At 35.1% G+C, this 27,220-nt stretch overlaps 1 protein-coding gene and 1 long non-coding RNA gene across 4 annotated transcripts in view; one reads left to right on the top strand and one right to left on the bottom strand.

Moving 5' to 3' along the window:
- The window catches only part of LOC119238453 (uncharacterized), a 444,593-nt gene that overhangs the window by 154,364 nt on the left and 263,009 nt on the right, over nt 1–27,220 (bottom strand). The window lies entirely within an intron of this gene.
- Nucleotides 1–27,220, top strand: part of DPH6 (diphthamine biosynthesis 6) — a 260,459-nt gene that overhangs the window by 169,276 nt on the left and 63,963 nt on the right. The window contains exon 12 of one of the 2 annotated variants that reach the window (XM_054700307.1): nt 17,660–17,681. The exons of the other annotated variant lie outside the window; for it this stretch is intronic. The gene's annotated coding sequence lies outside the window, so the exon portion shown is untranslated. Of the gene's footprint in view, nt 1–17,659; nt 17,682–27,220 lie in introns of those variants that run through there. 2 annotated transcript variants of the gene reach the window in all.

Genomic DNA, 27,220 nt, shown 5'->3' with positions numbered 1-27,220 from the left:
TTCTCGATCCTTGGTATTAGTATTCTTTTCATTCCATAGTGAGAAAATCCCCACTCTCCCACTACCTTTAGACAGATTTTGTTAAAGGGACATGATAAGGACCACAGTAGAGTAAGATCATGGAACTCTAAGGAAGACTTCCTCAAGAGTGAATATTTAATACATCTGAATAGGTGTGAATCTACACCCCCTAAATCATATACAGTATTGCAAGCCAATGTAACTTCACACAAAATAATACAATTTACAAAATCAAAGAAACAAGCAAATAAAAACAATAGTTATTGGAATGTGTGTGATGTGGCAATGATATCTCATTTCCCTGATGATCAATAATGTCAAGCAACTTTTCATTTGAAGAAATGCATATTCAAATCCTTTGCCTATTTTAATTTTTAATTATGTGTTCTTTTACATATTCTAGATAGTTCTTTATATGATATAGCATTTGTAAATATTTTCTACTATTTTTTGAAAAATAGTAGAAATTTTTTCATTGAAAAAATTTTTAATTTTGATGAATTTCAGTTTTTCTATTTTTTCTTTTGTTGTTCATGCTTTTGGTGTCATATCTAAGAACCCATTGTCAAATCTACATTCACTTAGATATTTCCCTATATTACTTCTAAGCATTTTATAGTGTCCACTCTTTTATTTAAGGTTTTTCATCCATTTTTAGCTAGTTTTTGGTGTATGGTATGCACCATGTGTACAAATTTATTCCAGTGCATACAAATTTCAAGTTGTCCCAGCACTATTTGCTGAAAAGCTTTTTCCTTTCCCCCACTGAATGATTGTAGCATCCTGTCAAAAGTCAATCGATCATTAAAGTGAAGATGTATTCCTGGATTCTTATTTCTATTCAATTGACCTATCTGTCCATCCTTATGCCAGTACTATACTGCCTTGACATCTATTACTTTATAGTACATTTTAAAATCACAAGGTGTAAGAAAGTCCTCCAAATGTTTAAAGATTTACTTGGGCTGGTCTGTGCTCCCTGAGTTTCCATGTGAATTTTAGGATCAGCTTGCCATTTTCTACAAAGAAATCATGTGGGATCTCTTTAGAATTACATATATATATCCAATGGCAAAACATTTGCAAATACAGTAGATTCATTAAAATTATATACATAGTTATATATATTATTTATATAGTTATATTATATATATAACTATATATAATTCTAATGAATCTACTCTATTTGCAAATGGTTTGCAATTATGTATATAGTTATAAGAGATCATTTTACTTCCTCCTTTAAAAAAATAACAGTGTTTATTGGTATTTGGACCAAGGAGTTAGTGAGAGGGCAATGAAGGATAGGAGGGAGATGAAAGTGGGGAAATATTTAGGATAGGGAAAAATTTGCCTGCTATGTCTGTGGAAGAAGCTAATTTTTGTATGCTATTATAGTTTCAGGTTGTTTGCTTTTTTTGTTTGTTTGTTTGCTTTTGATATTTTGTAAAACTCAAATACAGCTTCACCAAACTTATGGACCAAATAAATGGTATCTGCATACTTGTTAAAAAAAAAGATGAAAAGAAAAAAATGACTGAAGATGCAAAAAAGGGAAGAAGTGGAAGAAGAGGAAAGGTGCACTTTTTTAAAGCAAGATTGGAAAAGTAGAGTCTGGATGAATTTACTAAAACTCTAGTGGAGCAGATAATTGTAAATAAAATGGAAAGCTCCCATTTCAGTAAACTAGGAAATGCTATAACATTACCTTTGTTTAATTTATCAGACAATTCAAATGAATTGACAAGGAAATTTTTGTGCTTATTCAAGAAAACTAACTGAACATTTTGACAGCTTTTATCTTTTTTCTCCACCAAAAGTCCATTGAAATGACAAAAGAAATACAAAACAATCATAAATCTATATATCAGCTTTAGGAGACAGAAAGGGATGCCGACGGAAGTCCAACTTTCTGGAAAATATAGTCAGTAGGATAAGATTGATGGCAAACCCAGGTTCTAAAAAGAGGGAAAAGAGCCTCCAAAAATTAAAGGAATCTATAAATAAGCCCAGGATTAAAGGTTGCAGGAAACTGAGAGAAATCAACTATTTCTGGTTGACCTGTTAATTATAGGGTGGTAGAACAATTACACCAGTGCCCTGTTTTCAAAACAGTCGAAACGATTTTATACAGGATAAAGTCACAACTTTAGAAATCCACATATGATACGGAGATGATCAAGGGAGATTTTTGGTGGACTAGGCCTGATTTATGGGCCACCAGAGAGCAGGAAGTACACCACACAAAAGACATGCAACCTAATGGTGTGGCCAGCATCATGTAATCGTCTTTACTCTCAGCACCAAATGGAAACAGTCACTTGAAATACACTCCAGATAAAAATAATCAGTAAACAAGACCTTTGGTTTGTTAGTCAATTTTATAATTTTTTTCACTGAAGTAACATCAGTTTACAGATTCAGACTTAGAGTCTCCCACCGCCTTGGGTATATACTGCCACCCCACACCTACCACCAAAGCACCAACAGTCCTTCACCAGAGTCCATCGTGTCCCCTTTCTCCTCTTCCCTACAGTCCTCACCCTCTGGTAGCCTCAGTTTTACAGTGAGATTCTTAGGGTTTGTTTTTTATTTGCTGTTGCCTGACTCCGTTTTGTTTCTCTATTTTCCAAAAGCATTCGTTATTTGTCTTTCTCCTTCTGCTTATTTCACTTAACATAATCACTTTCTGTTCCTTCCATGCTGTCACAAATGACAAGATTTTATCTTTTTTTATAGATTAATAGTATTCCATTGTTTTATATATACCACATCTTTTTTTAAATTTTTTTAAAAGATTTATTTATTTTTTATTTATTTATACAAGCACTGGGTACAGTCAGAAGCGCGGGAGGGTGAGAGAATTCACCAGAGCCAGAGCAGGGAGCAGAGCAGGCAGAAGAACCGAAGTACACTGCTGAGGGGAGCAGCGGGCAGCAGGAGAGGTCTGCGCGCCATGTGGGACCCTCCTCCGGTGGCCGGGGAGCAGCCAGGGATCGAACCGGTGCAGCGGAGGCTTCGGGCAACTTTGCAACCCAGCGCTCAACTGCTGAGCCACTGGGGAGGCCCTCTACCACATCTTCTTAATCCACTCGTCTGTCCTTAGACGGTTAGGTTGCTTCCATAACTTGGCTACTGTAAATGGTGCTGCAATGAACACCGGAGTGCATACATCCCTTTGTATTAGTGTTTTTATGTTCTTTGAATAGATACATAGAAGTGAATTGCTGGATCACGTGGAAGATCTATTTTTAATATTTTGGGGAACCTCCATACTGTTTTGGAATTTATTTATTTGACATTTTAAAAGGAGAGATTTATTAGGAAAAAGAGAAAGAAAAAGAGAGGCACCTACATAGTCACAAGTGGGCAGGAGAGCTACTTACTCCATACTGTTTTTCATAAGGGCTGGACCAGTCTACTTTCCCACTAACAGTGTACAAGGGTTCCTTTTTCTCCCAATCCTTGCCAACATTTGTTGTTGTTGTTTTTAATTTGTTTTTAATACATGGGCCATTGTAACAGGTTGAGTTTTTGATTTGCATTGTGCTTTTGATTTGTATTTCCCTGATGGTGAGTGATGATGCACATTTATTTATTCACGTGCCTACTGAGCAACTGTATGTCTTCTTTGGAGATATGCCTATGTATGTCTTTTCCCATGTTTAGATTGTGGTTTTTTGTTATCTTCTGGTTGAGTTGTGTTTGTTTGTAGATCTGGAATATCAGTCCTTTGTTAGATGTATTATATGCAAATATTTTCTTCCATACAGTAAGATGTCTTTTCATGTTAATGATACTTTCTTTGCTATGCAGAGACTTTCTAGTTTGATGTAGTCCCATTGATTTACTTATGCTGTTGTTTACCTCACTGTAGGAGTCAAGTACCCAAATACATCTCTGAGGCTAATGTTCTGGAATGTTGCCTATTTTTTACTGTGTATTTTGTGGTTTCAGGTACTACAGCTAAGGCTTTAATCGATTTGGAGTTAATTTTTTTTTTTTGTGAGAACGTTGTCTAGTTCCATCTTTTGCATGTAACTGTCCAATTTCCCCAACACCACTTATCGAGGAGACTTTTCTTTCTCCAAGAACACTTGTTTATAAAAATAGAGAGCCAAAAACCAAATATTCAATAATAACCAGCAAAAGCACAAAGAGGCTTCAAACTCAACATGGAAAACAATGTAACTCTGAGGGAAATAAAATAAATGTGGAAAATTATGGAAACTTCAAAATTATTTAATATCTTTAATGATGTTCAGGTACATAATACTTTTTTTTTTCAAAAAAGCAACTGTGAAAATGAGATGATTATTGATTTTTTATAAATTACTCAGACTGAGTAGTAAAGACAATGCTAAAGATCAGTTTCAAGAACTGGAAGGTTCTGATTTTCACATATCCCCATGACAAAGAGGTGAAAAATATAACAATCTGTTGCACTTGATATCCTTTCTTTTTCCCCTTTGAGTTTATTTATTCTCACTTAGTTGCAATTTGGTCTCAATCATTCTTTCCCTATCTTGCTTTATACCTTCCAGAAATACTCTACTATTCTTCTATGTTGGTAGAAGCTTCTAGCTTAGCAACATTGATAATGGTTTATATTTAGATTTATATTTCTATTGCTTCTTCAATAGAATTTAGAGAAAAACAAGAAATAAAGGTTTACATTCCTTTAATCACTTTGATCCACTACAGTGAGATAAGATCTTTTCCACCTTGATTACCTTAGTTTGGGATATTGGTTTTCCATTTTATTGTATGTCTTTACATTTGGTTTATTTTTCCAAAATAAATAGAAATCGTGTTGCCAGAAGTACTTTTCTCTATAAATTGCCTTGTCTATCTAAGTGAAATAATATTGGTGTTAGTCTCTCTCATCCCAGGAATGAGATGTTCAGAGTATTTCTCATTGAACACTTGCTAGCATTGAACTATATAGTCAATCTATCAAGGTTAGTAGACGGGCTTAAAGTTTTATTGTTTTTGTGGCAACAGACTAAATAGGTGAAATAAGTTGACAAGATGGCTCCTTGTTCAACATAAAGCTTTTAAACTTTCATTATTATTTAGCAATCCCAGTTATGTGTATTGACATCTTTAAAGGCGGGGGGGCAGGGGACTTGATTTATAGACAAAAGTAACTAAGAAAAGCAATTATATTATTTCATGTAAAAAAATTAAACAAAATAAATGCTATATAGAATTTTTGGCAACTAATTGAAGATAAATATAAATTCACTTTACAGTACAGTTTTAAATGTTTCAAACGATTCCTAGATCATTTGCTATAATCTTAGTTTAGGACATAAAGTGAAGATATGCATTATTTTTGGTTATTGATTTCTCTCTTAATTAAATGAAGTGAAAAGAATTTTCTCTACATGATTTTAGTCTCTTGCAACTTGTTGAGACTTGCTTGTGACCCAACACATGATCCATTTTGATACTATTCCATATACACTTGTAAAGAATGTGTATTCTATTATTGCTGGGTGCATTATTCATGTGTGTATGTATATAAATGTATGTGTATATGTATACATACACATATATACATATATGCATATAAATATGTGCATATTTGTATGTACATGTGTATACAAACACACACTTGTATGCACATGTATGCATGCATATAAATATACACACCCATGTATATGTGTGCATATGTGCATGAAGATACACATATTTATAAATGAATGTGTGTATAAATATATACATGTATGTGTATACATATATGGATATACACACATGTGTGTGTGTGTGTGTACACTAAGGGAGGTTTATTAAAAGGATACGTTAGGTCTTTTATATCTTTGCAGATTTTTTTCTCTCCTTTCTTTACCAGTAATTGAGAGATATGCTTTCATGAATTTTTCCTCTCCTTTAAGCTTTGTCAATTCTTTTGAAGGGATGTAAAAGGAAATTTAGCATTGTTTTATCTTTCTAAGGATTTTCTTTCATCATGCATTTCTCTTCAAATAGAATAACTATGCCAGCTTTTCTGGTCAGTGTTTCCTTGGTATATATTTTTCCATCCTTTTGTTTCCAACTTTTCTGAATGCTTGTTTTTAAGGAATAGCAGTAGTGTCTAGTTTTATTTTTAAATGCAGTTTGAAATATTTCCCTTTTAACTGGAGCAATTTTCATGTAATTACTCATATATGTGTGTGATAGTTGTATTCTATTTTCTGCTTCTCTCACTTGTTTCATGTCATTTTTCTCCCTTCTTTACATTAAGATTAATCACACTTCCTTCATTATTCTACCCCCCTCTTATTGATTTGTTAGTTATACATTCTTTTACTATGGTTTAGGACATATTCAAAAGGATACAGCATGCAGCCTGAACTTACTTAAAGCTTAATTTAGTTTCAATTTTAACACTTCTTGGACAATATTATGACCTTAGAATATTTTAGCTCCATATATGACCATCCTTCATGTTATTGTTTTCAATTATTTTAGTATTATATGTTTTATTTCCCAGAAGATGGCATAATTACTATTTTGTACAATCATTATTCATTTATATTTACTCACATTTTTACTTTCTCTACTGAATTTGTTTCCACTTATAATCAGTTTCCTTTTGCCAATAGAACTTTTGTTATTTATTTTATAATAGTAAGGATATGCTGACAACAATTTCACTTGTTGTTTGTCTGCTAAAGCCTTGATATCTTCCTCACTTTTGTAGGGTATTTTTTTCTGGGTATAAAATCCTGGGATGACCATTTTATTTCAGAAATTTGAAAATGTCATTCCATTTACCTATCTTTCATTATTTCCATTGAGATGTAAACTATCATTCTTATTTCTTTATCTGTAAAAGTAAGTTCTTTTTTTTACTGTTAGCATTTTTTCAAGATTTTTCCCTTCATCTTTCGTTTTCAGATGTGACTTTGATATCTTTTGGTTTTGATATCTTTCATTTGAAGAGTCTTTTATTTCTTCCATTGATTCCTGTCATATTTTTTCTTCTCCTCCACCCTCTTGCACTCTAACTAGTTGTACTTCTTTAGCAATCTCATAGTTTTCTAGCATTTGTAAATTCTTTAAGTCATTTATTTTTGAACAAATTAATCACAGCTATTTTTGTCCTGCCTGCTAATTCCAATAAATAGTTAATAAATGGGTACAATTTTTTTCCCCTGTCATTTTTTTGTAATGTTTATTTTTTCATTAGTGCCAAATATTGTATTTGAAAAAACTGTGGTGACTTTGAATTATGTTGCCTTTCTGTATGGATTCAGCTGGACAATAAAGTGTTGACAGATAACTTTACTCTAATTCTGGGATGTATTTGCATATTTAGTAAGGCTCAATCTACCAGGTTTTTTCCTCTGCTTTTCTAGTATGTGGACACCTGGTTTCCTAATTGAAATCCTGGCATTTTTAATCAGTACTCCATCCTTAGGAAGTTTCTGAACTCTAGTTTTTGTCTCCGTGGAGTATGAGACAAGAAAACCTTATTCAGTTCTTCGTTGGCTTTCTGCCTAACTCTTATCCCTTTGTTTTCTGCAATTCAGTAATTCAGCAAGTGGTTTCTTATGGGTTAGTTAATTTATCTCCTGGAAATGCATGCTTTATTGTTTATACTAGATTTGATAAGATAATTGCCTGTATCATAAAGCATATACTTTTAGAATGTAGTGACTTTCCTTATCTCAACATTAAAATTAAAAAAAATACCTTCTCATATGGTCTGCTTTCCTGGAATTCCAGTCAATTTTTTTTGTTTAAATTTATTCTTTTTTTCTTAACCACATCTAAGACTTTGTATCAATAAAGTAGTTGTTCATGTTTAGAATAGTGATAAGATTATAAAATTTAGCATTGGAAGGAACCTAAGACATCATCTTCTGTTGGCTAACCTCCCACACAGTGCAGAAATGGTTCCCTGGCATATGCTCATCCGATCTCAATTTGGATATCTTCAGCAAAGGAGCTCATCATTTCCTGAAACAATCCATTCTGTTGGACAACTCTATTTTAAAAATCCTTATGTTGAGCTAAAATATGTCTCTTTGTAACTTATACTCATTTACTCATTGTTTCAAATTTTCCTTCTGGAATAAGTCAAAATAAGAGAACACTTCAGATAGCTGTACTTACAGCAAATCTAAATGCCATTCTTGTCTTTTTTATTTTTAATTTAATTTTTCTTGTTTGTTTGTCCCAAAGCATTGAACATAAATTGCTAAACTTGAATAACAGTCATAAGTGAAGTCATCAATCTTTGTATTATTCAAAATCCTCTGATATTTTGAAATCAAAAGTTCTTTTGTAACCTCTTTGAATGCTATTTTTGTGTAGAAAAACAGAGAAATAAGGCTGTCATCTATTTTCAAAGATGGCTGTACATAACCACTTACAGGAATGTATGAAAAACCAATCTTCAATTGCAGAGATGTAATTAAAATTTGAGAGTGATAATTTTTATTTCCTGTTGATACTTGTAGACTGTCTTTAAAACTTGTTTGTAAATCAACAATAATGTTGCTGATCATACAGCGGCTAATATTTATTGAGTATGTATTATGTGTAATTCATGTATTTTCTTTGTCCCTTTAGGCTGAACTCTCTACTCAATAAGATCTCTGCAATCTCTTATAGTTTCATTTACAATTCAGAGAGAGCACTTTGAGAGCCAAAGAAGGTACTATTAGTAATTATAATGAAACAATAGGTATAAATCAGAACTGTCTTGGAAGCATAGGGCTTACAGTCACTCTTCTTAAAGTTGAATTTTAGGTTATTCTATTGACTAATACTCTCATCCATAAATTTACATATCAATGTCACCTTGTTCAAATACCTCTAAGTGGCATTTTAAAGAGGTAATTATGTCCTATCCTACTCAGGGTTGAATCTATGACCTATGTCCCACCTCTCCTTTTTATTTATGATTGCTTGATACAATTTTTTAAGCAAAAGATGCTTTTTCAAAAACCAGTTAAAAGTAAAAAAAAATTCATTGTCCTTAGTCCACCTCTCCCTAGCTACAATGGGGGAAGTTATAAGCCTTGGAAGATAAGGCCACCCATCCTTAGACAGTCTCTTTCTGGCCATTAAGGCATCCTCAAGATGTGAGATGAGGTAGAGCTTGAAGAGTATGAGTTGTTTTTATAACTCCCAAATTTCCATATCTTGTTACAAGAAACAGTGCATGGGGAGCCCCTAGTGCTTCAATTATTTTGGAAAAATGCCATTTGGTAAAGTAATCCTGTGGTTCTTTAAAGTAGGCCCATCCTCATTTTAAGCAGAGTTCTCAACCTTGGCTATGTAATCAAGCGTTACTGATGCCTGCTTTTCACCCTTACATAATTGGTCTAGTATGGGGCCTGGGTTTGGGATTTTTAAAGTTACCTAAGTAGTTCAAATATATGTCTAATATTGATAATCACTCATCTAATATTTACCATGACACGGGGCATAAAAAAGAAAATTTTTTCTAGGCCCAAGATTTGTGATTGCAAGTGCTGGTGTAAATAAAAAGCTACTGAAGGTTAAATGTATATGCAGGAAGATGATATGGTTACAGATATTCACACCTGAAGATCATGAATCACTGAACATCTGACTAATTCTATGGAAAACTTTCAGAATCCTGCCGATCTGATCAAGAGAAGAGGGGGTTCTTACTTTTCCCCCAAAACATGTCCTCAACCTGACATAAATTGCTTTAAGACGTTTTGTTGATAAAATAAACTACTCGGTGCATTTTTTTTTTTTTCAATATTGCATAGTCTAGGGCCTCCCCGGTGGCGCAGCAGTTGAGTGCTGGGTTGCGAAGCTGCCCGCAGCCTCTGCAGCACCGGTTTGATCCCTGTCTGCTCCTCGGCCACCGGAGGAGGGTCCCGCATGGCACTCAGACCTCTCCTGCCGCCCGCTGCTCCCCTCAGCAATGTACTTCGGTCCTCTGCCTGCTCTGCTCCCTGCTCTGGCTGTGGTGAATTCTCTCACCCTCCCGCGCTTCTGACTGTACCCAGTGCTTGTATAAATAAATAAATAATTTTTTTTAAAAAATATTGCATAGTCTAATAATTCAATCAAATGCATTACTTTGGGAAAAAAATGTCTCTCTCCCTCCTGTTGTGAGTACAAAAGAAAACCGGCACAGAAAAATTTGTTTCTACTGTTGTCTTTTTACTCTTTAAAATGCATTTGAGGTAGTTACTGTTTATAGTCTCTAAGGAAGTAAAATTCACACAACTTATTTTTACTGGAGTAATTCAGATGATCAGCGTACCAAAGCTGTAATTTCTAATTTATGTTTGCCATAATCAGTCAGATTACCTGTACTCACACTAGGATATTTTAAGGAATTTCTTTTTCTATTTAATATCAAATACTCTTTTTTTTTTCATTACTTTACATCATCTATGTTCTTTATTCTATTTTTTTATCTGTATATGGTTTTCTTTCCTAAGTAAATTATGTCTACAGTAGTAGTTATCAAATAATGATTTTGCCCCACTAAGTATTTCCTATCCTACCTACTAGAATGAAGAGTGTATTAATCATGTCAGCTAACAGTTCAGTCCTCATACCAAACACAGGTCCATAACACTGCCAGAAGGTGAACTGCAATCAAACTTCAGTTTTGAGTTAATAGTTTTCTCACGCTCCTCACTCTGTCAAGTATCTAGCTAGGTTTTGCATATGACTTCAGTTCATAAAAAGTTTACAAGTGCAGCTGGAATGGTTAGCATTTGATTGTTACATAAATAAGTATTTGAGAACATATGTAAACTTGACAGTGTTAGTACCAGATGTTCTAGTAACACAATAATGTACTTTGAATGTCCGTTCTCCCTTTTGCTTGTTTATCTTGGCAATATCTCTTTATTGCCTTATTTTTCAGATAAGTACATATTAACTCTATTCATAGTGTTGTTCCTCTTATTACATTTAAGTTACATTTATCACATTTAGTGTATAGAAGTACAAATAACATAGACATTAATATACAAAGTCATTTTTCACACATCACCATAAAATACAAATATTTCAATTCCTAAATGCTTACAGTATATTAACAACAGGGAAAGCTTCTCTGGGCAATATATATGAACTCTCATCTCTATAGGAAGTGCTTTTCCAATTATGGGTTATCCAAGTACTTTCTTTCTCTTTCTGACCACCAAGCCCTTTAAATCAAGATTTTTTTTTTGTCTACTGAATAAATTCTCCTGCGTTTTTCAGATCTTCCCCACTTCCTCACCATAACCGACTATATCAAAAGCTATTGGCATTTTAAAGCACAATTTTTGTTTCTTTATAGTTTTATTTTGTGATTATTTTAAGCTTACAGAAAATTTTCAAAAATAGAAAGATTACGTAGACTACTCATATCTTTTACTCAGGTTTACCAATTGTTGACATTTTGCGTCATTTCCCTTATCAGATGATTATTCTTTCTCTCTCCCCATATATGTAAATATGTGTGCATACATATATTCATATATATAAAGTGTATATATGTATAGATATGAAAACATCTTTTTTTAAACTTTTGCATGTTAGTTGCATGGCCTTTTGCTCTTACATACATCAGTGTGTATTTTCTTCCAAATATTCTCTTTATCATACATATTATTATTACTTTAAATACAACCATATTTAAAACTGATCAGTTTTTCTAATAGTCTATCTGTTTTTCCAATTTTATTAGTTAACCCGTTGCTATCATTTAGAGGTTACCCAGGTCTTACTTTTGGAACTGGATCCTACTTTTGGAGTCAGGTTGAACAAGTTAGATGTGTTCAGAGCAAGGGCTGTGTTGTGCTACTTATGTGCTTCCAGAGACAACTGTGGCCCAGCAGTTTACTGAAGGAAGTAACTTATTTGAAGGAAAAATCCAAATAAGGTCAAGGATGAAAGCAAAAGTTTGAAACCAGAAAATCAGTTCTAAGTCTCAGAATGAAAGCTCACAAAATGTCCAAAAAGGGGACTCATGAGGTTTGAAAGTCAAGATGAGAAAGTTGGGAAACATGAAGTTTAGAATGAATGCCCTGAAATTCATGGAAGTCTGTCTTTCTGTGAAAATAGCTCTACCGCAAGGAAGCAAGTTTGACAACCAAGGAAGCAGGCTTGACAACCCCAGGTAGGATCATGGCTTGTCTAATAGGACAAGAGTTCCCATCAGGGATCCTCTGGGTAGCCTTCAGACACAGAGGAGTCCAGAACCCAAAAAAGATTCAGCATAGTAAGGAATAGCAGGGAAAAGGGAGCAAAAGGCAAATGTGTAGTAGAAGATTTCTAATTTTCAGATTGGGGCTAGAAATCATATTTCAGGTTTGTAGAATGGATGCCTGGCATAGTTCGGGAAGAAAGAGAGTCAACTGAGTCCACTGTTTGAACTGTTTCCCTTAGCTGCAAATGTGTTTAATAATGTATTACTGTAAAAATTATTTTAGAAACACAGTAAGTTATAAACTTTAAGCTCACCTCTAAAGATAAAGGAAAAGATGCATGAAGTTGAATAGATCTAATTAGCATTCTTATAGAATGAGCTGTAGAATTATTGCAGACTTACTGAAGGGAAAAATACCAGAACACCAGACTAGAACATCAATCATTTCAAATTGTCTGACAGTCTTGAAGAGGATATCCTGGCTGCAGAAAGCACATAGCTGTCTTGAGGTTAGGGGCCCAGGTCAGAACATAGTTAAGAACAAAAGATGAGCAATTTTGAGAGGAACCAGCTGGCTTAAGGTAATCCAAAGTGCACAGATGATAAGGGCTTACTGTTCCAATAATACCATTACCTAAAAGAATAGCAAGCTAAGAGTTAAAAAATTACAAAACCTGATTTACATGTTGATGCATAAAATCCAACTTGTATGTGTGTTTCTTTTTCATCATGCTCATTTCCTATTTCTATTTTTTTAAAGATTTATTTATTTATTTATTTATTTATTTATTTATTTATTTGTACAAGCATCGGGTACAGTCAGAAGCGCTGGAGGGTGAGAGATTTCACCAGAGCCAGAGCAGGGAGCAGAGCAGGCAGAAGGACCGAATTACACTGCTGAGGGGAGCAGCGGGTGGCAGGAGAGGTCTGAGCACCATGTGGGACCCTCGCCTGGAGGCCGGGGATCGAACTGGTGCTGCAGAGGCTGCGGGCAGCTTCGCAACTCAGCGCTCAACCAACCGCTGCACCACCGAGGAGGCCCTCCTATTTCTATCTTATTGTTATTTGATTTTGTGTCTTCTGGTTGATAACTATGAGAATGAACAGAATTTCCTTTAAAAGTTGAAAAGTAAAATGTAACTAATCATTCTTAGACATATGTATAGAATTCTGTTGATGTGAGATATTTAGCTTTTTTTAATGGCACAAGCACGGTAACAAAGAATTTATAATTTCCTCTATGTTTGCATCAAAATTCCTCCAACTAACACGGGTGTTTTGTGGTACATAGAGAGATAGTAGATCTCAAGTCAAAGTGAATCTTCTGATGTGGTAACTGAATGTAAAAGGAGTTATCTAAAACTTAATACCCAAGTGGTTTGAATCATGAGAGTAATTAGGAATTGTAAATAAAAGAGGTTTGGAAATGCATATTTTGTCTTATAGAGTATATTTCAGTTAGAGCCATAAAAACTAGATCTAAATTCTTTAACACTGTGCTCATTGCTTTCTATTCAACAATATTACACACTTTGTGAGCATAAGGAATGTTACTGATAATTATCTGGCGCATTACATGCATTATTTTTTAATATAATTTATTTATTTTATATATTTTACACCATTGTTCATTTTTGTACAACGTTTGCATTCTCCTCTCAGGTATAGTCCCCATAGAATCCCCACCACCGATTCACCCGTGCACCATCACCATAGTCCCTTGTGTGGAGCTTTACATACTTTAGAACAGAGTCAATGTATACCATTTAAAGTTTTTTTTTTTTTAATTTTTGAAGCCTCCTTCTTTATTTTTTCACAGCATACTATTTTTCCCCTCAGGAATGGTCACCATAATTTTCCCACCACCAAAAGGAACCATAGTCTTGGATGCCTCCATCTGCTCTTAGGTGAAGATGTGTGCACAATTATATTAAAAGTGCTCCTCTGTGACTAGTTGTCTCTACTTTCCATTTTAGGACATAATAGCAGTATAAATAAGCAGAAATACAAATCTTACTATCAAACTTTGTAAATACATCACATTCATTTGTTATTTGTATTCAGAGAGTGTGAAAATATGACTATTAAATTCAGTTGCAGCTTGCTTCCTTTTTTTAAACTACCAAAACAGCTTCATGGAAATGAACTTCGAAGAATGGCTTAAAAATACTTTTTTCTTTCTCCACAGGTTAGTGTCACTTCAAAAATAAAAATAGGCATTCTTATTGGAACTTCAGAAATAATACTGAGTATAAACAGGCTCAGAATATACTTAACTGTAGTAATCCTTCCCGACACACATAGAGATGAATTGATAACAGGATTTGGCATCTCAAATATTTTTTACCCAAGGCAAGGGCTATAAGGTGTTTTCTTGGTATTAGAGAGTTTAGAGATGAAAAAGGTGCCATTTATTATTTTCTCTTTCTGTCAGCTTAGAACTTCTCTTGCCATCACGTTTATAATACAGACCTATCTATTCTTAGCTGATTTACCTGTTGAAAAATGTTCCATCAAGATATGTACTAAAATCTTAGATTGTGTGTGCCCAAGATTTGACTGAATAATAATTTAGTACAAGTCAGAGAAGAGAGTTTATTGAAAAAGGACCGTGGACTTAGAATCAAACGTCAGGAATGTCTAGTCAGGAATCTGCAACATCATTTGCATGTAATCTTGAGCAAATCACTAATTCTCTATTTCCTCATGTGAAATGTGAGAGGTGCTGCCTAACCTGTAAGTTCCCTCTGTTGTGAAATACATTCCATAGGTTATGCATCAAATCAATAAGTCATTTAATCCTATTGACCATATCAACTGATTGAATCAGCCAAAATATTAAGTCATTTATAAAAGGATTTTGAACAATCAGAAAACTATATTCTTATCTCACAAGGATGGCATTATCTTGATATTGGTACTGCTTTGCCAAATAGTGGCAACTTAAAAGTTCTTTTCTCTCAAAAATGGTAGTGTTACACCATTTTGCTACAGTATTTTTGACCAGAATAACCACAGCTTACCTAGTGCCAGGGCCATAAACTATTAATGAAAAAAAAAAAAAAAAAAAGATTAACTTCTACAATCTTTCTTTCTCATGAAAATCAAGGAAGAAAATAACCGCAAATGAGGGCCTCCCTGGTGGCACAGGGGGCTAGGGAGCAGCCTTTGAAGCTATTGGCAGCTTGGCCCGGCCAGGGAGCTGCCCATGTGGTGCAGCAGACCTCTCCTGGCTCGCCTGCTGCTCCCCTCAGCAGTGTGCTTCGGTCATCTGCCTGTTCTGTTCCCTGCTCTGTCTCGGTGGATCCTCTCACTCCCCACGCCTTTGGCCTGTGTCCCAGCTCTTTTATACATGAATAAATAAATCTTAGAAAAAAAAAATAACTACAAATGAAAAGTAAAAAGTCATTAGCCTCCTCCCTTTTTTTAACTTGAGATCTTACTGATTTGAATAACATATAACATTTCTCTTCACCAAAACTCATAAAATATTTTTTTTAAAGATTTATTTATTGATTGATTGATTGATTGATTGATTTATACATACATACATACAAGCACTGGGTACAGTCAGAAGCGCGGGAGGGTGAGAGAATTCACCAGAGCCAGAGCGGGGAGCAGAGCAGGCAGAAGGACCGAAGTGCACTGCTGAGGGGAGCAGCGGGCGGCAGGAGAGGTCTGCGCGCCATGTGGGACCCTCCTCTGGTGGCCGGGGAGCAGCCGGGGATCGAACCGGCCCTGCAGAGGCTGCGGGCAGCTTCGCAACCCAGCGCTCAACCGCTGCGCCACCAGGGAGGCCCACTCATAAAATATTTAACTACATTAAGTTATTTCTTATTTTGCAAAGATATAACCTCACAGTATACCTATAATGAAAAAAAGCATAGGATTTCAAGTCAGGAAACAGTGCTTCACGAATTTGTTCTACAACCTATTACAGGTATAGACAGAATTCCTTTAACATGTCTGAGCCTCAGTTTTCTTATTTTTAACAAAGTGGTAGCAGTAATACTTGTCTTTGGAGCTGCTGTCTAGATGAAATGAAATAAAGGGTAAATCATAAAGACTAGTATACATTAATATTCACATTACCTTTTACAATATTCTCAAATATTTTATATTTAATAAGTTTGTATTATTTCTATCTGACTACATACAGCTAATACTATAGATCAACTGAAAGTATTATTCAACCCAAACATTAAAGATGGATGGAAGGAGAATAGAACCAATATTTCTTGAGCACACTGCCACAGCCTCAGGAAAAGCAAAACAACAGTTTTTGTTTCTAACCCCTACATAATGGACTTTTTAACTCCTGTACTAGAGAAGGGATTTCCCATTTTTTCATCTCCGTAAGATAAGGGAACTCTATACCTTCTATGTGCTGCAAATTGTGGCACAACCATTTTGAATATGGGGAAACTCTAGATCTTCCAAGCCAGCTCACTCCTGTACCATTGCCCCAAATTTTATTTTCTTGATATATAAACCCCTCATAAGTATACACCTCACAAATCTAATGGATATGGCTTCATACCAGGTTGCAAACTGATTTATGCATCAGAAGACTGCTACTCAAGTTTGAATCCAGGTAGATTTTTAGCTGAAATGCCATGAGGGAAAAAAAAAAATGAAAAAAGAAAAACCTTCTTCATTATGAATAAGAGATAATTACTTTTCAAAAATCATTGCAGACCCAATCCAAGAAGGGGCCACAAGGTTTAATTGTGGGTGTGCTATTTACAGATTAATTAGGATATTTAACTCATTTTTTATACCACAGAATTAATCCCATAAAAATTAGTGATCTCGAAGGAGTCAGTTGTCAACTCTGACAGGATCTCTTTGCCATAATCTATTAAAATGCTGCTTTTATCTTGTCTTGCCTGTGTCATATTTTATGGATTTTTTCATAAACACTGCCTATACTTCATAAATGTCTCAATTTTCTAGTCTATTAACATTACTTCAAAAGCAATTGATAAAAGAGTAGGGCATGCATGAAATAATACACCAATAATGTGAAGTGCTGGAGGCAAGAACAGTGGGTAGGATCTGCACAGCTTGTGAGCTGAAACAATGAAAGGATGTTTTATCTACTACAATAAAGAAACAAATGATCATTTTTGATGGTAGAAAAAAGATTGCTAGTAATTGGGCAGATGAAAAATGGGTTACACAGAAAATACAGCATATTTTGAAAATGAAACTGAAATGAGAAAATAAACATCCTCAAGTATATATTTACATTATGGGAATCCTTTTCCCTTTGGTTACTAAAGATTTGATTTTCAGTGTGATTTAGAAATGATAGTCTTATTCTATATGTAAATAACATTTCCTTTGTATGCATATATTTAACATACCTATTAATATATGTATTTTATTTATTAACTATAGTAAATATAAGCATTAATTTTAACTCGTCATAATTTTATTATTTTGGTTTTTTGAAATTAGTTTAATTTTTCTTCTAATGTTTAGACAGTAAAAGTCTGCAGTGTCTTCTTTATATCTTCAGAGACCTAACATGTGAACTAGGTTGATAGGATGAAAGGAGAATTTTGTCTGGATTTGTACCACCAATTTAAATCACAGGTGTGTAAACAAACTGACTTTTTAATATGTAGTTAGTTATGTATTTAAATCAACCAAATGGAAACCAAAGAAGAGAAAGCACATTAAGTAGACACATAATTCCTGATTTTCTTTTCATTTTATTCTTCATTTTCTTGAACTTTATTTAGCTAAATGACACCAGACACTACTGCCTGGACTATCATACTTAAGATACCATCTTTTATAAATGCAGTCACCACAGGTCCCAATATATGTAGACTGTCCTGTTATTTACCTGTAATTATCAATAGTGCCTTCTTTCACTCTCAAAAATATCCTGGCTTAAATGACAAAGTATATGGTCACTACTAAACTATTTGGTCACATGGATGTTAGAAGGAATGTCTTAGCAATATATTTAAGTTTAATTTCTTTAAACCTACGTAGTACTATCCAAAAGAATTAGCATGGTTTAGTGTTAAATTCAGAAGTCCTTAGTTCTTGGTTTTTTTTAAACTTGAAACAAGACCATTTTATTATTGTGCAGGTCAAGACATAATCTTGAATAACTATTGAGATCATTCAATTCTAACATTTAGAAAATAGTTGTTTTTTCTTATACCTTGAGAGATGGTGTTATTAATAGAATAGGTTATCGAATTGTACTAGTGGTTCTCTTTGAAGCAGGTAGTGTAGCTGACTAAAGTACAGGACCCAGCATAATGATATATGAGCCTGCGAACTTACAAGGACACTGGAGATCATGATCACAAAGATTCCTTAGTTCCCAAATGTCACAAAAAGAGCTCCAGTCTTCAATATTAACTAACAGAAACAGTTACCAGAACTACATGGCTAATATCCACACATATCACGTGGGATAAAAGACAACATAATAGTTTATTAACCTGACCTAATTTCATCTACTTCTCAAACTCATTTCTCTTTCAGTCTTCCCTATGGTACTTGCTAATATTCACTCAATTGCTCAAACAAAAACCTAGAGAGAGTCCATGTTACCTCTTCCATCTACTACATACATCAGCAAACTCTAGGACCCAGTCATAATCTATCAGCTGTTTTTACCTTCACCCTTAAATTCCTACTCCAAGCTACTTCCATCCTTCTCCAAGGTTTTACAATGGTCATATTATCTGACCTCCCCACTTTTCCTCTCGCTCCTCCCCAACAATTTATTCTCCACACGGTACTGCATATGACCTTATAAGGATGTAAACCTGCAAAAATAGGCAAGTGAGACTATGTCAAATTGAAAAGCTCCTGCACAGCAAAAGGAAACAATAGACTAAAAGGGCAAACAATGGAAATGGGAGAAAGTACTTGCAAACCATATATCAGATAAGGAGTTAATTTTCAAAATATATAAGGAATGCCTGCAATCTAATAGCAAACAAATAACCTGATTTTTTTAATAGGTGAAGGACTTGAATAGACATTTTTCCAACGAAAGTATATGGAAAAGAATGCTCACATGACTAATCATCAGAGAAATGCAAATCAAAACCACAGTGAGCAATCACCTTGCACCCATTAGGATGGCCATTATCCAGGAAGCAAAAGACAAGTGTTGGCCAGAATGCGTAAAATTAGAACCTTTGTACACTGTTAGTGGGAATACAAAAACAGTGCTTCCACTGTGAAAAGCAGTATGGAGAGTCCTCAAAAAAATAAAAACAGAACTGCTACATGATCTAGCAATCCTACCTCTGTGTATTTATTAAAAAACAATGGAAATCAGAATTTTGAAGTGATATTAGGACTCTTGTTCATTGCAGCACTATTCATAATATCAAGTTGTGGAATCAACTTAAAGGACCAATTGAGGGATTAAAAATAGTGAAAATGTAGTATATACATGCATTGATATATTATTCATCTTTCTTATAAAGGAAGACATTATAAGGAGAAAGACAAATATCTGATGGTTTCATTCATATACGAATATAGAGAAACAAAACAAAAGGACAGATAAAACAAAACTAAAAACATACCCTAGAAATATGACTGTAGAGCTGAGGCTACTTAGAGGAGCAGGGAGAGGAGAGAGAGCAAAATAGGCAAGGCACGAAAATAGACATTGGTGGAGGTCTATAGGTGATTTGATGATGGGTGTGGTGTGCTAACATACACCTAAAGGGTGTGATCCTATACCTATAAATCATATAAATTTTGTAAACCAATGTTACCTCAACAAAAAATAAAAAGAAATCCTACCAAATGTGATAACATGGATGGACCTTGAAGACATGCTAAGTGAAACAGTCGCCTAAAGAAGGACAAATATTGCACTTACATGCAATGTCCTAAATAGTTAAACTTATAGGAGCAGAAAGTAGAATACTGGTACCAAGAGGTGGTAGGTGGGGTTTTATTGTGTGGAAAGTTGCCTGGGGCAAGTTAAATTTGTAATATCCAGTAGATATCCAAATGTCTACATCAAGCAGGGAGATGATTGATTATATGAGTCTGGAACTCAAAAGTTCATGGAAGGTGGTAACATATAAATGGATTTTTTAAAAGTATGCACTAAATGATGCCACTATAGGGAAAAGATAAAGTGGAGCTAATCTCCTTTTGTGGATTTCTTTTGATTGGAAATTAACAAAAGACCAAGAAAGGGTGGCATCTTAGAAGTGAAGAAAGTACTTCAAGAATGAAGGAGTGGGGGGGGAATGGAGCTAGATAATGGGATACTCTGAACTGAATAAGATATGAATGGGGAACTGAACTCCAGATTTGACAAAATGAGGACTGTTGAAAATTTAGACAAGACTGAATTCAACAGATGGGGTAAGCAAGTGGAAGAAGAGACACTGGGTATGAACAACACTTTCAGAGAATCTTACTACATGGGGGAACTGCAATAGAGCAATTGTAAACTGGGGTCAAGGGATTATTGTTTCGCAGATGTAGGTTTTCCAGCAGATTTCTATGTTAATGGGGATCATCTAAATAGGATGATAAAAATGAACTCTTAGGACAGTGAAATAGTAATTTCAGAATCCAAATCTTTGTGTTGGCAAGATGTATAGGAACTTGAAGTGGAGTGATTAACCTTAAGTAAAAGCAGGAATGAGTGTACTGTGCTCTAAGGAAAGATGTAGTGAGCTCATCTATTTGTGGACTTGATTCCAGAAAAAATGAAATAAGAAGCCAGACTATCAACTTAGAGAACATGAAAAATAAAGTAGTTGTCAGGAGCATTAGAAAGTTAAAATAGTAGTGAAATGTAGTAAGATTGCATAGCATTAAAGACCTGCTTGGAACTTATGGTCATAAATTTAAGGTGATATCTGTCTGCACGGTTATGTTTTTCTCCAGCAACTTTCAGCAGCTTGGATAGCAGCACAAAATAGTTGGAGAATTGGGTGTAGCATTTGGGATTTAAATTGAAAAATATAACAAATTAGCAAAACTTAAATTAAGAATATGTGTAAAGTCATAGAACCTGGAATCTCATCTGAAGAAGGCCTATGTGAACATATTTAGGGGGAGTCTGGAGTTATTGGTGATGACAAGGAGGGTCAATGTTTCTCACACTTCTTAGACTGCACACAGCAAGTCATATTTTCAAAACTGATTTCCAGTATGCCCACACATACATGATAGGTACCTGGAAGAAAATTTCATGAAACAATGTTTACCTTACTTCATGTAATGAGTTTTTAATTTATTCTGATACTTGAAAGGAAAAAACAACTGCGGTTATAACTCATTAAATCAAATCAAAACTCATTGATTTTTATTATTAGTGGACCATAACTTATGGTTTGAAAATACAAGCTCGAATGACTACAGGAAAGGGTGATTGAGGTGGGTAGAGAAAAAGAGTGTTGGAAATGTAAAATTCAGACACATGAGGTTTCAGAAGGTGAGATGGATTATCAATCTAGATATGGAAGTTGCCAAGGATAAGAGGAGTAATGACAACCTGGTAGAAAATTAAATAAATGCTAGGTTGATACACAAATGAACAGGGCACCAAGGTGTTAAGTGCTTGATAATACCAAGTAGGGGAAGTACAACCTGGTGGAGGCTTGTGCTTCTAACCTCTTTAAGGAACTGGGGAGAACACACCAGCCCAAGGTCCTAGAATGATATGGGTGGGGAGAAGAGAGAAATAGCCTCCATTTTGAAGGCCACAGGGGAAGATGTGGACTGGAATGTAACCTGGTTTCACTGCGAACAAAAAGGTGAAGAGAAAGTTGATCAAAGATATTGTGGATATGGGGAATTTTGTTGCTATGATAGTTGTAGTAAGTTTGGGCTTTCTATAGTGCCCGGGAAAAGGCTGTGGGATAGGTCAGAGTAGTGGAAGAGGGGGTCAAATGGAGATGACTTGGGGAGTTGGGTTGAGATTGACATGGATTTGATTAGTTTGTATGATAACTTAGAGAAAGGTGTGTGGTCCGGCCACACTGGCCGTCACAGATTTGATTTCTTAACTACTTTGCAGAGGTGAAAGGGTGGTGTTTCACAGCCCAATGCCCAAAAATAGATGACTGGATCAAGAAGATGTGGTACATATACACCATGGAATATTACTCAGCATTCAAAAAAGATAAACACATGCAATTTGCAGCAACATGGATGGCGTTGGAAGGGATCATGCTCAGCGAAATAAGCCAAAAAGAAAAAGAAAAATACCGGATGGTCTCACTCATAGCAGGAATCTAGAAAACTTAAATAAGGGACCAGGAAAATGAATAACTATAAGAAAGTGAAAATCAAAATCAACAAAAAACTATGAACCAGAGACACTTTTTGGGGGGTGGGGGGCGGGAGGGGAGGGATTGGGGTCAGAATGGGGCGTTTACAATTGTATGGGGGAATATAAAAATAAAATTTATTATTTAAAAAATAAATAAATAAATAAATAAAATAAAACCAGACACATGGGCTTTGGGGGATTCCCCTTTGTTGGCTCCCCACCAGCTTGCAGCGCAAGGCCAGCTCTGAGAGTGCCTTTGGGTTTCCAGGTCAGCGGATCGGGTAGGATGCATTAAAGACTTTATTTCCCTATTTTCTCCCGGAGTTGTGCATTTCCTCAATTCCTTTTCCCTTGTAAATAAACCTTTTATTAACCTTTAAAAAAAAAAAAAAAGAAAAGAAAGGGTGGTGTTTCAGCTGAGGAAGCATGACCTCACTGGGAGCAAGGCAATTCTGGAAACTTCCCTTCAATGCCAACATAGCTGATCTAGCAAGAGAAGGGTGTTAGAACTGTGAGGCAAGCACAGTTTCACTGAGCCCTTTAAGTTTACCATGCTCCTTTCTGTGATGATACCTGTGTACATATCTCACTCTGTGCCTGGAAACTAGCAAAGGTCTTCACTCAGATTTCTGCACAGGCCTTGCATCCTTAGGAATACCTTCTCTGATCCCCTGGCCTCCCTGGCCAGTCTCCTATAGCACCTTGTACTTCACCTTTAAGTGTGCTTATCCATGTCTCACAGCTACAGTGTGATTGTCTTTATCAAATTTGATGCCTTTACTAGACTAAACACCATACAAAAGTTGTGGTGTTATGTTAGTTAAATTAGTTATGTTCACTAATTGTATCTCAATCAGTGTGTGGCATATAGCAGTTGCTCAACAAAAATATATTGAATGGATGAATGATGGCCCATAAAATGGAAGCAGGCAGGAGTTCAAAGGTTACTAGAGAAAATCAACAGGACATACTGTTGAAGCTTCTGAGAGGACATCTTGTTGCAATTAGTGGAGCTCTGAAGAACTACTTAGACTATATTAATGGCAGCAGTAATCAACCAGAGAAGTGTGAGATGGAAATTTCAGGGGCTAACAGAATTCTGGAGGCAACTTCAAAGATAGCTCCTGCAAAAACCTACACTCAACCAAGGAAATAACTGCTACGGTTCTATAAGTGTCTGAGGGTGCAGAATGGGGTAGGTGAGGTTAGGCAGGGAGGATAGAAAATGCACTGAGCCATTTTGAAGCAAGTAATTAATTGGCTATATTTGTAGTCGAGCCAGAAATTGGATACTGTGGGGAGTGTGGTCTTGCCAAAGACAGTTATTTGGGAAAAGCAGAGTCAAAGTTGGTGCAAATAACTTAAGTAGCTGGGGTGTGGGACATTGTCCTAACTGAGTAGGACTTAGGATAGTATTTGCAAACCATATCTCCGGTAAGGAGTTAATTTAGAGGACTAGAGGTTAAAATGCCAAAGGTTTACTGGAACTGTGCTCTGCCAAAGGTTTACAGGAACTATACAGGAAAGCTCCATTATGCTACCAACTGTCTCCAAAGACAAATATCCTAAGACTGAAATACAGAGTTAGGTCATCGTGGACAAAAGTCATAACAAAGTTGAAGAATCACCTCTAGGGAAGATTTCATTCTGTTTTCATTTTAATTTTGTATCAATCAGGAACACCATTACATTCCTTTCACACCCACCCCATCTATGCATTTACAGTCCATACTCTTCATTTGTCTTGTTAAGACCTGCAGGTGAGAAGTGATTTTTTTTTTTCCCTTACTGGATCATCATTCAATAGCAGAGCAGGACACCTCTGAGCAATCACCCGAGTTTCATCTTTCTGTCACAAAGGAATTCTGTGACTCACCTCCTGCAACTGCTTTAACTCCTTCAGGCCTAGAAGCCATTGGCCAGCGTTTTTGGAAGAAATAATTTACTAAATGGTGCCCTTGTGGCCAGAAAGGATTAACATATAAAAGAGAGAAACCTCTATGGATTCCTTTCTCCTCTTCAGAATGTTGGAAACAATTAGGATTAATTATATGCTTTTGTGTGGAAGTGATAATATGAATTTCAATGGCAAATAGGAAGAGGAGATAAGCCCATTTTTTAAGGGAAATAGTTCCAGTTTAGGTCCATTATAGCTACACAGTGTCATTATGAGATATAAGGAGATAACTAAATTATTCATATTATAATTTTATTTGTGTTCTATTCTTTATTTTTCCTGTAAAATGTCCCTATTTGTTATTAAAACTAGCATGTTTTGTAAAGAGATTTATGTTAATTACACAGAAAGATGCCTTAGTCAGAATAGCAAATTCTGTAGTGAATTTCAGGGTTTTTAATGTGTGATCTCTATGGTGTGGAATATTTCTTGCTAATGGTTCATGCCATCTATTTATCTAGTGATCTTTGAACCCCATGTTCATTATTATGGTTATAGCTGTACCCAAATGGCAACATATTATTAAAATATGAGGTAATGATTGAAGAAACTACATATAATTATGCTTATAAAGGAAAACCAAGGAGTTTTTAGAAGACAAAATAATACCTTTAAAATGCTATACTCAAAGTAAACACATTATGACAGGTGACAAATGCCAGGTTTTCAGACAAAGACAGAGACTGACACAGTGTCAAAGGCCATCTTCAAAAAGTTGCTCGCTTCAAAAAAACTATCCTTTTTTTAAATAGAAATTTCTCAGAATTTCATCTTGATGGATTTAAAATATTTTATTATCCAAATGAATAAAATATAAAATCACTTTTATTACAGCGGCTTCTGAAGTACCAATGGGCAGTGTCATCACTCATTTTGTGCGATCAGCTTTGAGTCCAATGGTCTATTTCTGTACCATGAAGACGAGCAGCTTGAAAAAAATAATGAAGACTAGTGCCTAATCAACAGCTGATTGTTATCATATTAGTCCTACAGTTTAGGGGGAAATCAGGTATCAAATACACTCTTATCAAGATGCAGAAATATCCTATCTCACAACAGAGACCAAGAGTTGGAGAGCTGATTCTTCAGCAAGATTTCTTGCAGACTGCTCAGAAGTAGATCATTGGGCTACTGAACTTATCTCTAGAAGGAGATATATTTTTTTATCAGAACCAGATACACAATTTACACTTGCAGTGTGGTTTTAATATACTGGTGGCTTAACACTTCCAGGTATCTTGAAAGTAATTTACTTCGATACAACTATAAGGAATATGTATTTTTTAGCACAGGAAACTTTTCTCGATATATTTGTGTCAAAAAGATTTATTTATGAAACAGTGTTTGGAGATTGCATGAATACATAGATGTTTGTATTGATAGTTCTCTTAACACCAGTACTCCTATTAGGGCTCAGTTCAGAATGCTCTTATGTGAAAATAAAAAAGTGGCTTATATGAGGAAGTAAGAATGCTAGCAATGTGAGAAATATTAGAGGAAAATAATGGCAATGGTTACGGACAGAGAGAAAAAAAGGGACAAGCAAAGAGAATTGAACAAAATAGCAAAAAAGGAGAACAGCGTAATATAAAATAGGAAATAAAGAAGAGAAAGCTATTTCCAAGAGAAGGAAAAGAAAGACACAGATTAAAAAAAAACATATATATCTTAAGAAGTAACCACCCTGACAACATGATTCCCACTATTTCAACCCAAACACTTTTCTTCATTATCTGTCTGGTCATTTATAAGCAGCCAGGACTGAGCTCTCTGCCTTAAGCCCTAAGGTATCGCAGCATCATCTTTGTAGCTGAGATGTTGAAAGTAAATCCTGAACACTAAGAGATTATAGGAAAATGTAGACCACTTTTCCTCTATTAACTCAGCTTCCCCTTCATAAGAATAACTTATCTAAATAAATAGAAAATATGAAAAAAGTCAAAAACTAATGAATTACAGGCTTCATACAAAAAAAATTAATAAGAGTGTGATACTATGGTGTTTTATCATAACATAGAAATCTATAGGTTGAACTATTTGCCAGACTGCTTTCCTTGTTATCATATACCTGGATTGCTAATCAGTTTCAACATATTTTTCCTACTTCATACTGGTTGTCAGAGATATAGGTATTTATTTTAAATTACTATCAATTTTAAAGGCTTAAAAAATGACAGTAAGATAATTTATCTGTGATGCTCCTGCTTTCACTCCTTTGGGAATAAGTTTGGTTTACTGCTAATGGTTTTAGTATCTAGGAAAGCAACCACCATATCTCCTGTGAGAAACTTACGGGGTGGACATTGTTTTCACAAATTTGACTGGTTGTTGGGGACTTTTACTATTAACTACATGAGACTGGGATGTTTAATTATTTATTGTGCCTTCTAAAATCTATTATAATTAATTAGTTGGCATTATATGTGTTACCCCCCAAAAAAATGTATCACATAAACCAAAAGTGAAAAACACCCTAACCTTCTGGTAACAGACCATTATGGCATGCACAAAGGGCGGATGCATTAAGTGGCAGAGGGAGGGACGGAAGTGGATAATTATTTGTAGCAATGCTTTTACCGTTGTTCGAATGAGACAGACTAACAGTGGCAGCAGTCATTTTGCTGAATCAAAGTCCATGTTAGTCGCATTATACACTGCCACAAAAGGTTGTTAAGGCTGGTATTAGCATGTACCACCGAGGACATTGGAAGGACTCGATCTGTCACACTAAATCGCCTTCTTGCCCTCAACCATTGAAGTCTCCAGCTCCTCTGACATGTTCTTTCATTAATGGCCT

This window comes from Talpa occidentalis, unplaced genomic scaffold (assembly GCF_014898055.3).
Source record: "Talpa occidentalis isolate TD23 unplaced genomic scaffold, MPIMG_talOcc4v2.1 talOcc4.11, whole genome shotgun sequence".
In the NCBI taxonomy this organism is placed as follows: Eukaryota; Metazoa; Chordata; class Mammalia; order Eulipotyphla; family Talpidae; genus Talpa; species Talpa occidentalis.
The sequence above is the reverse complement of the archived record's forward strand: the minus strand, read 5'-3'. Positions and strand labels throughout refer to the sequence as shown.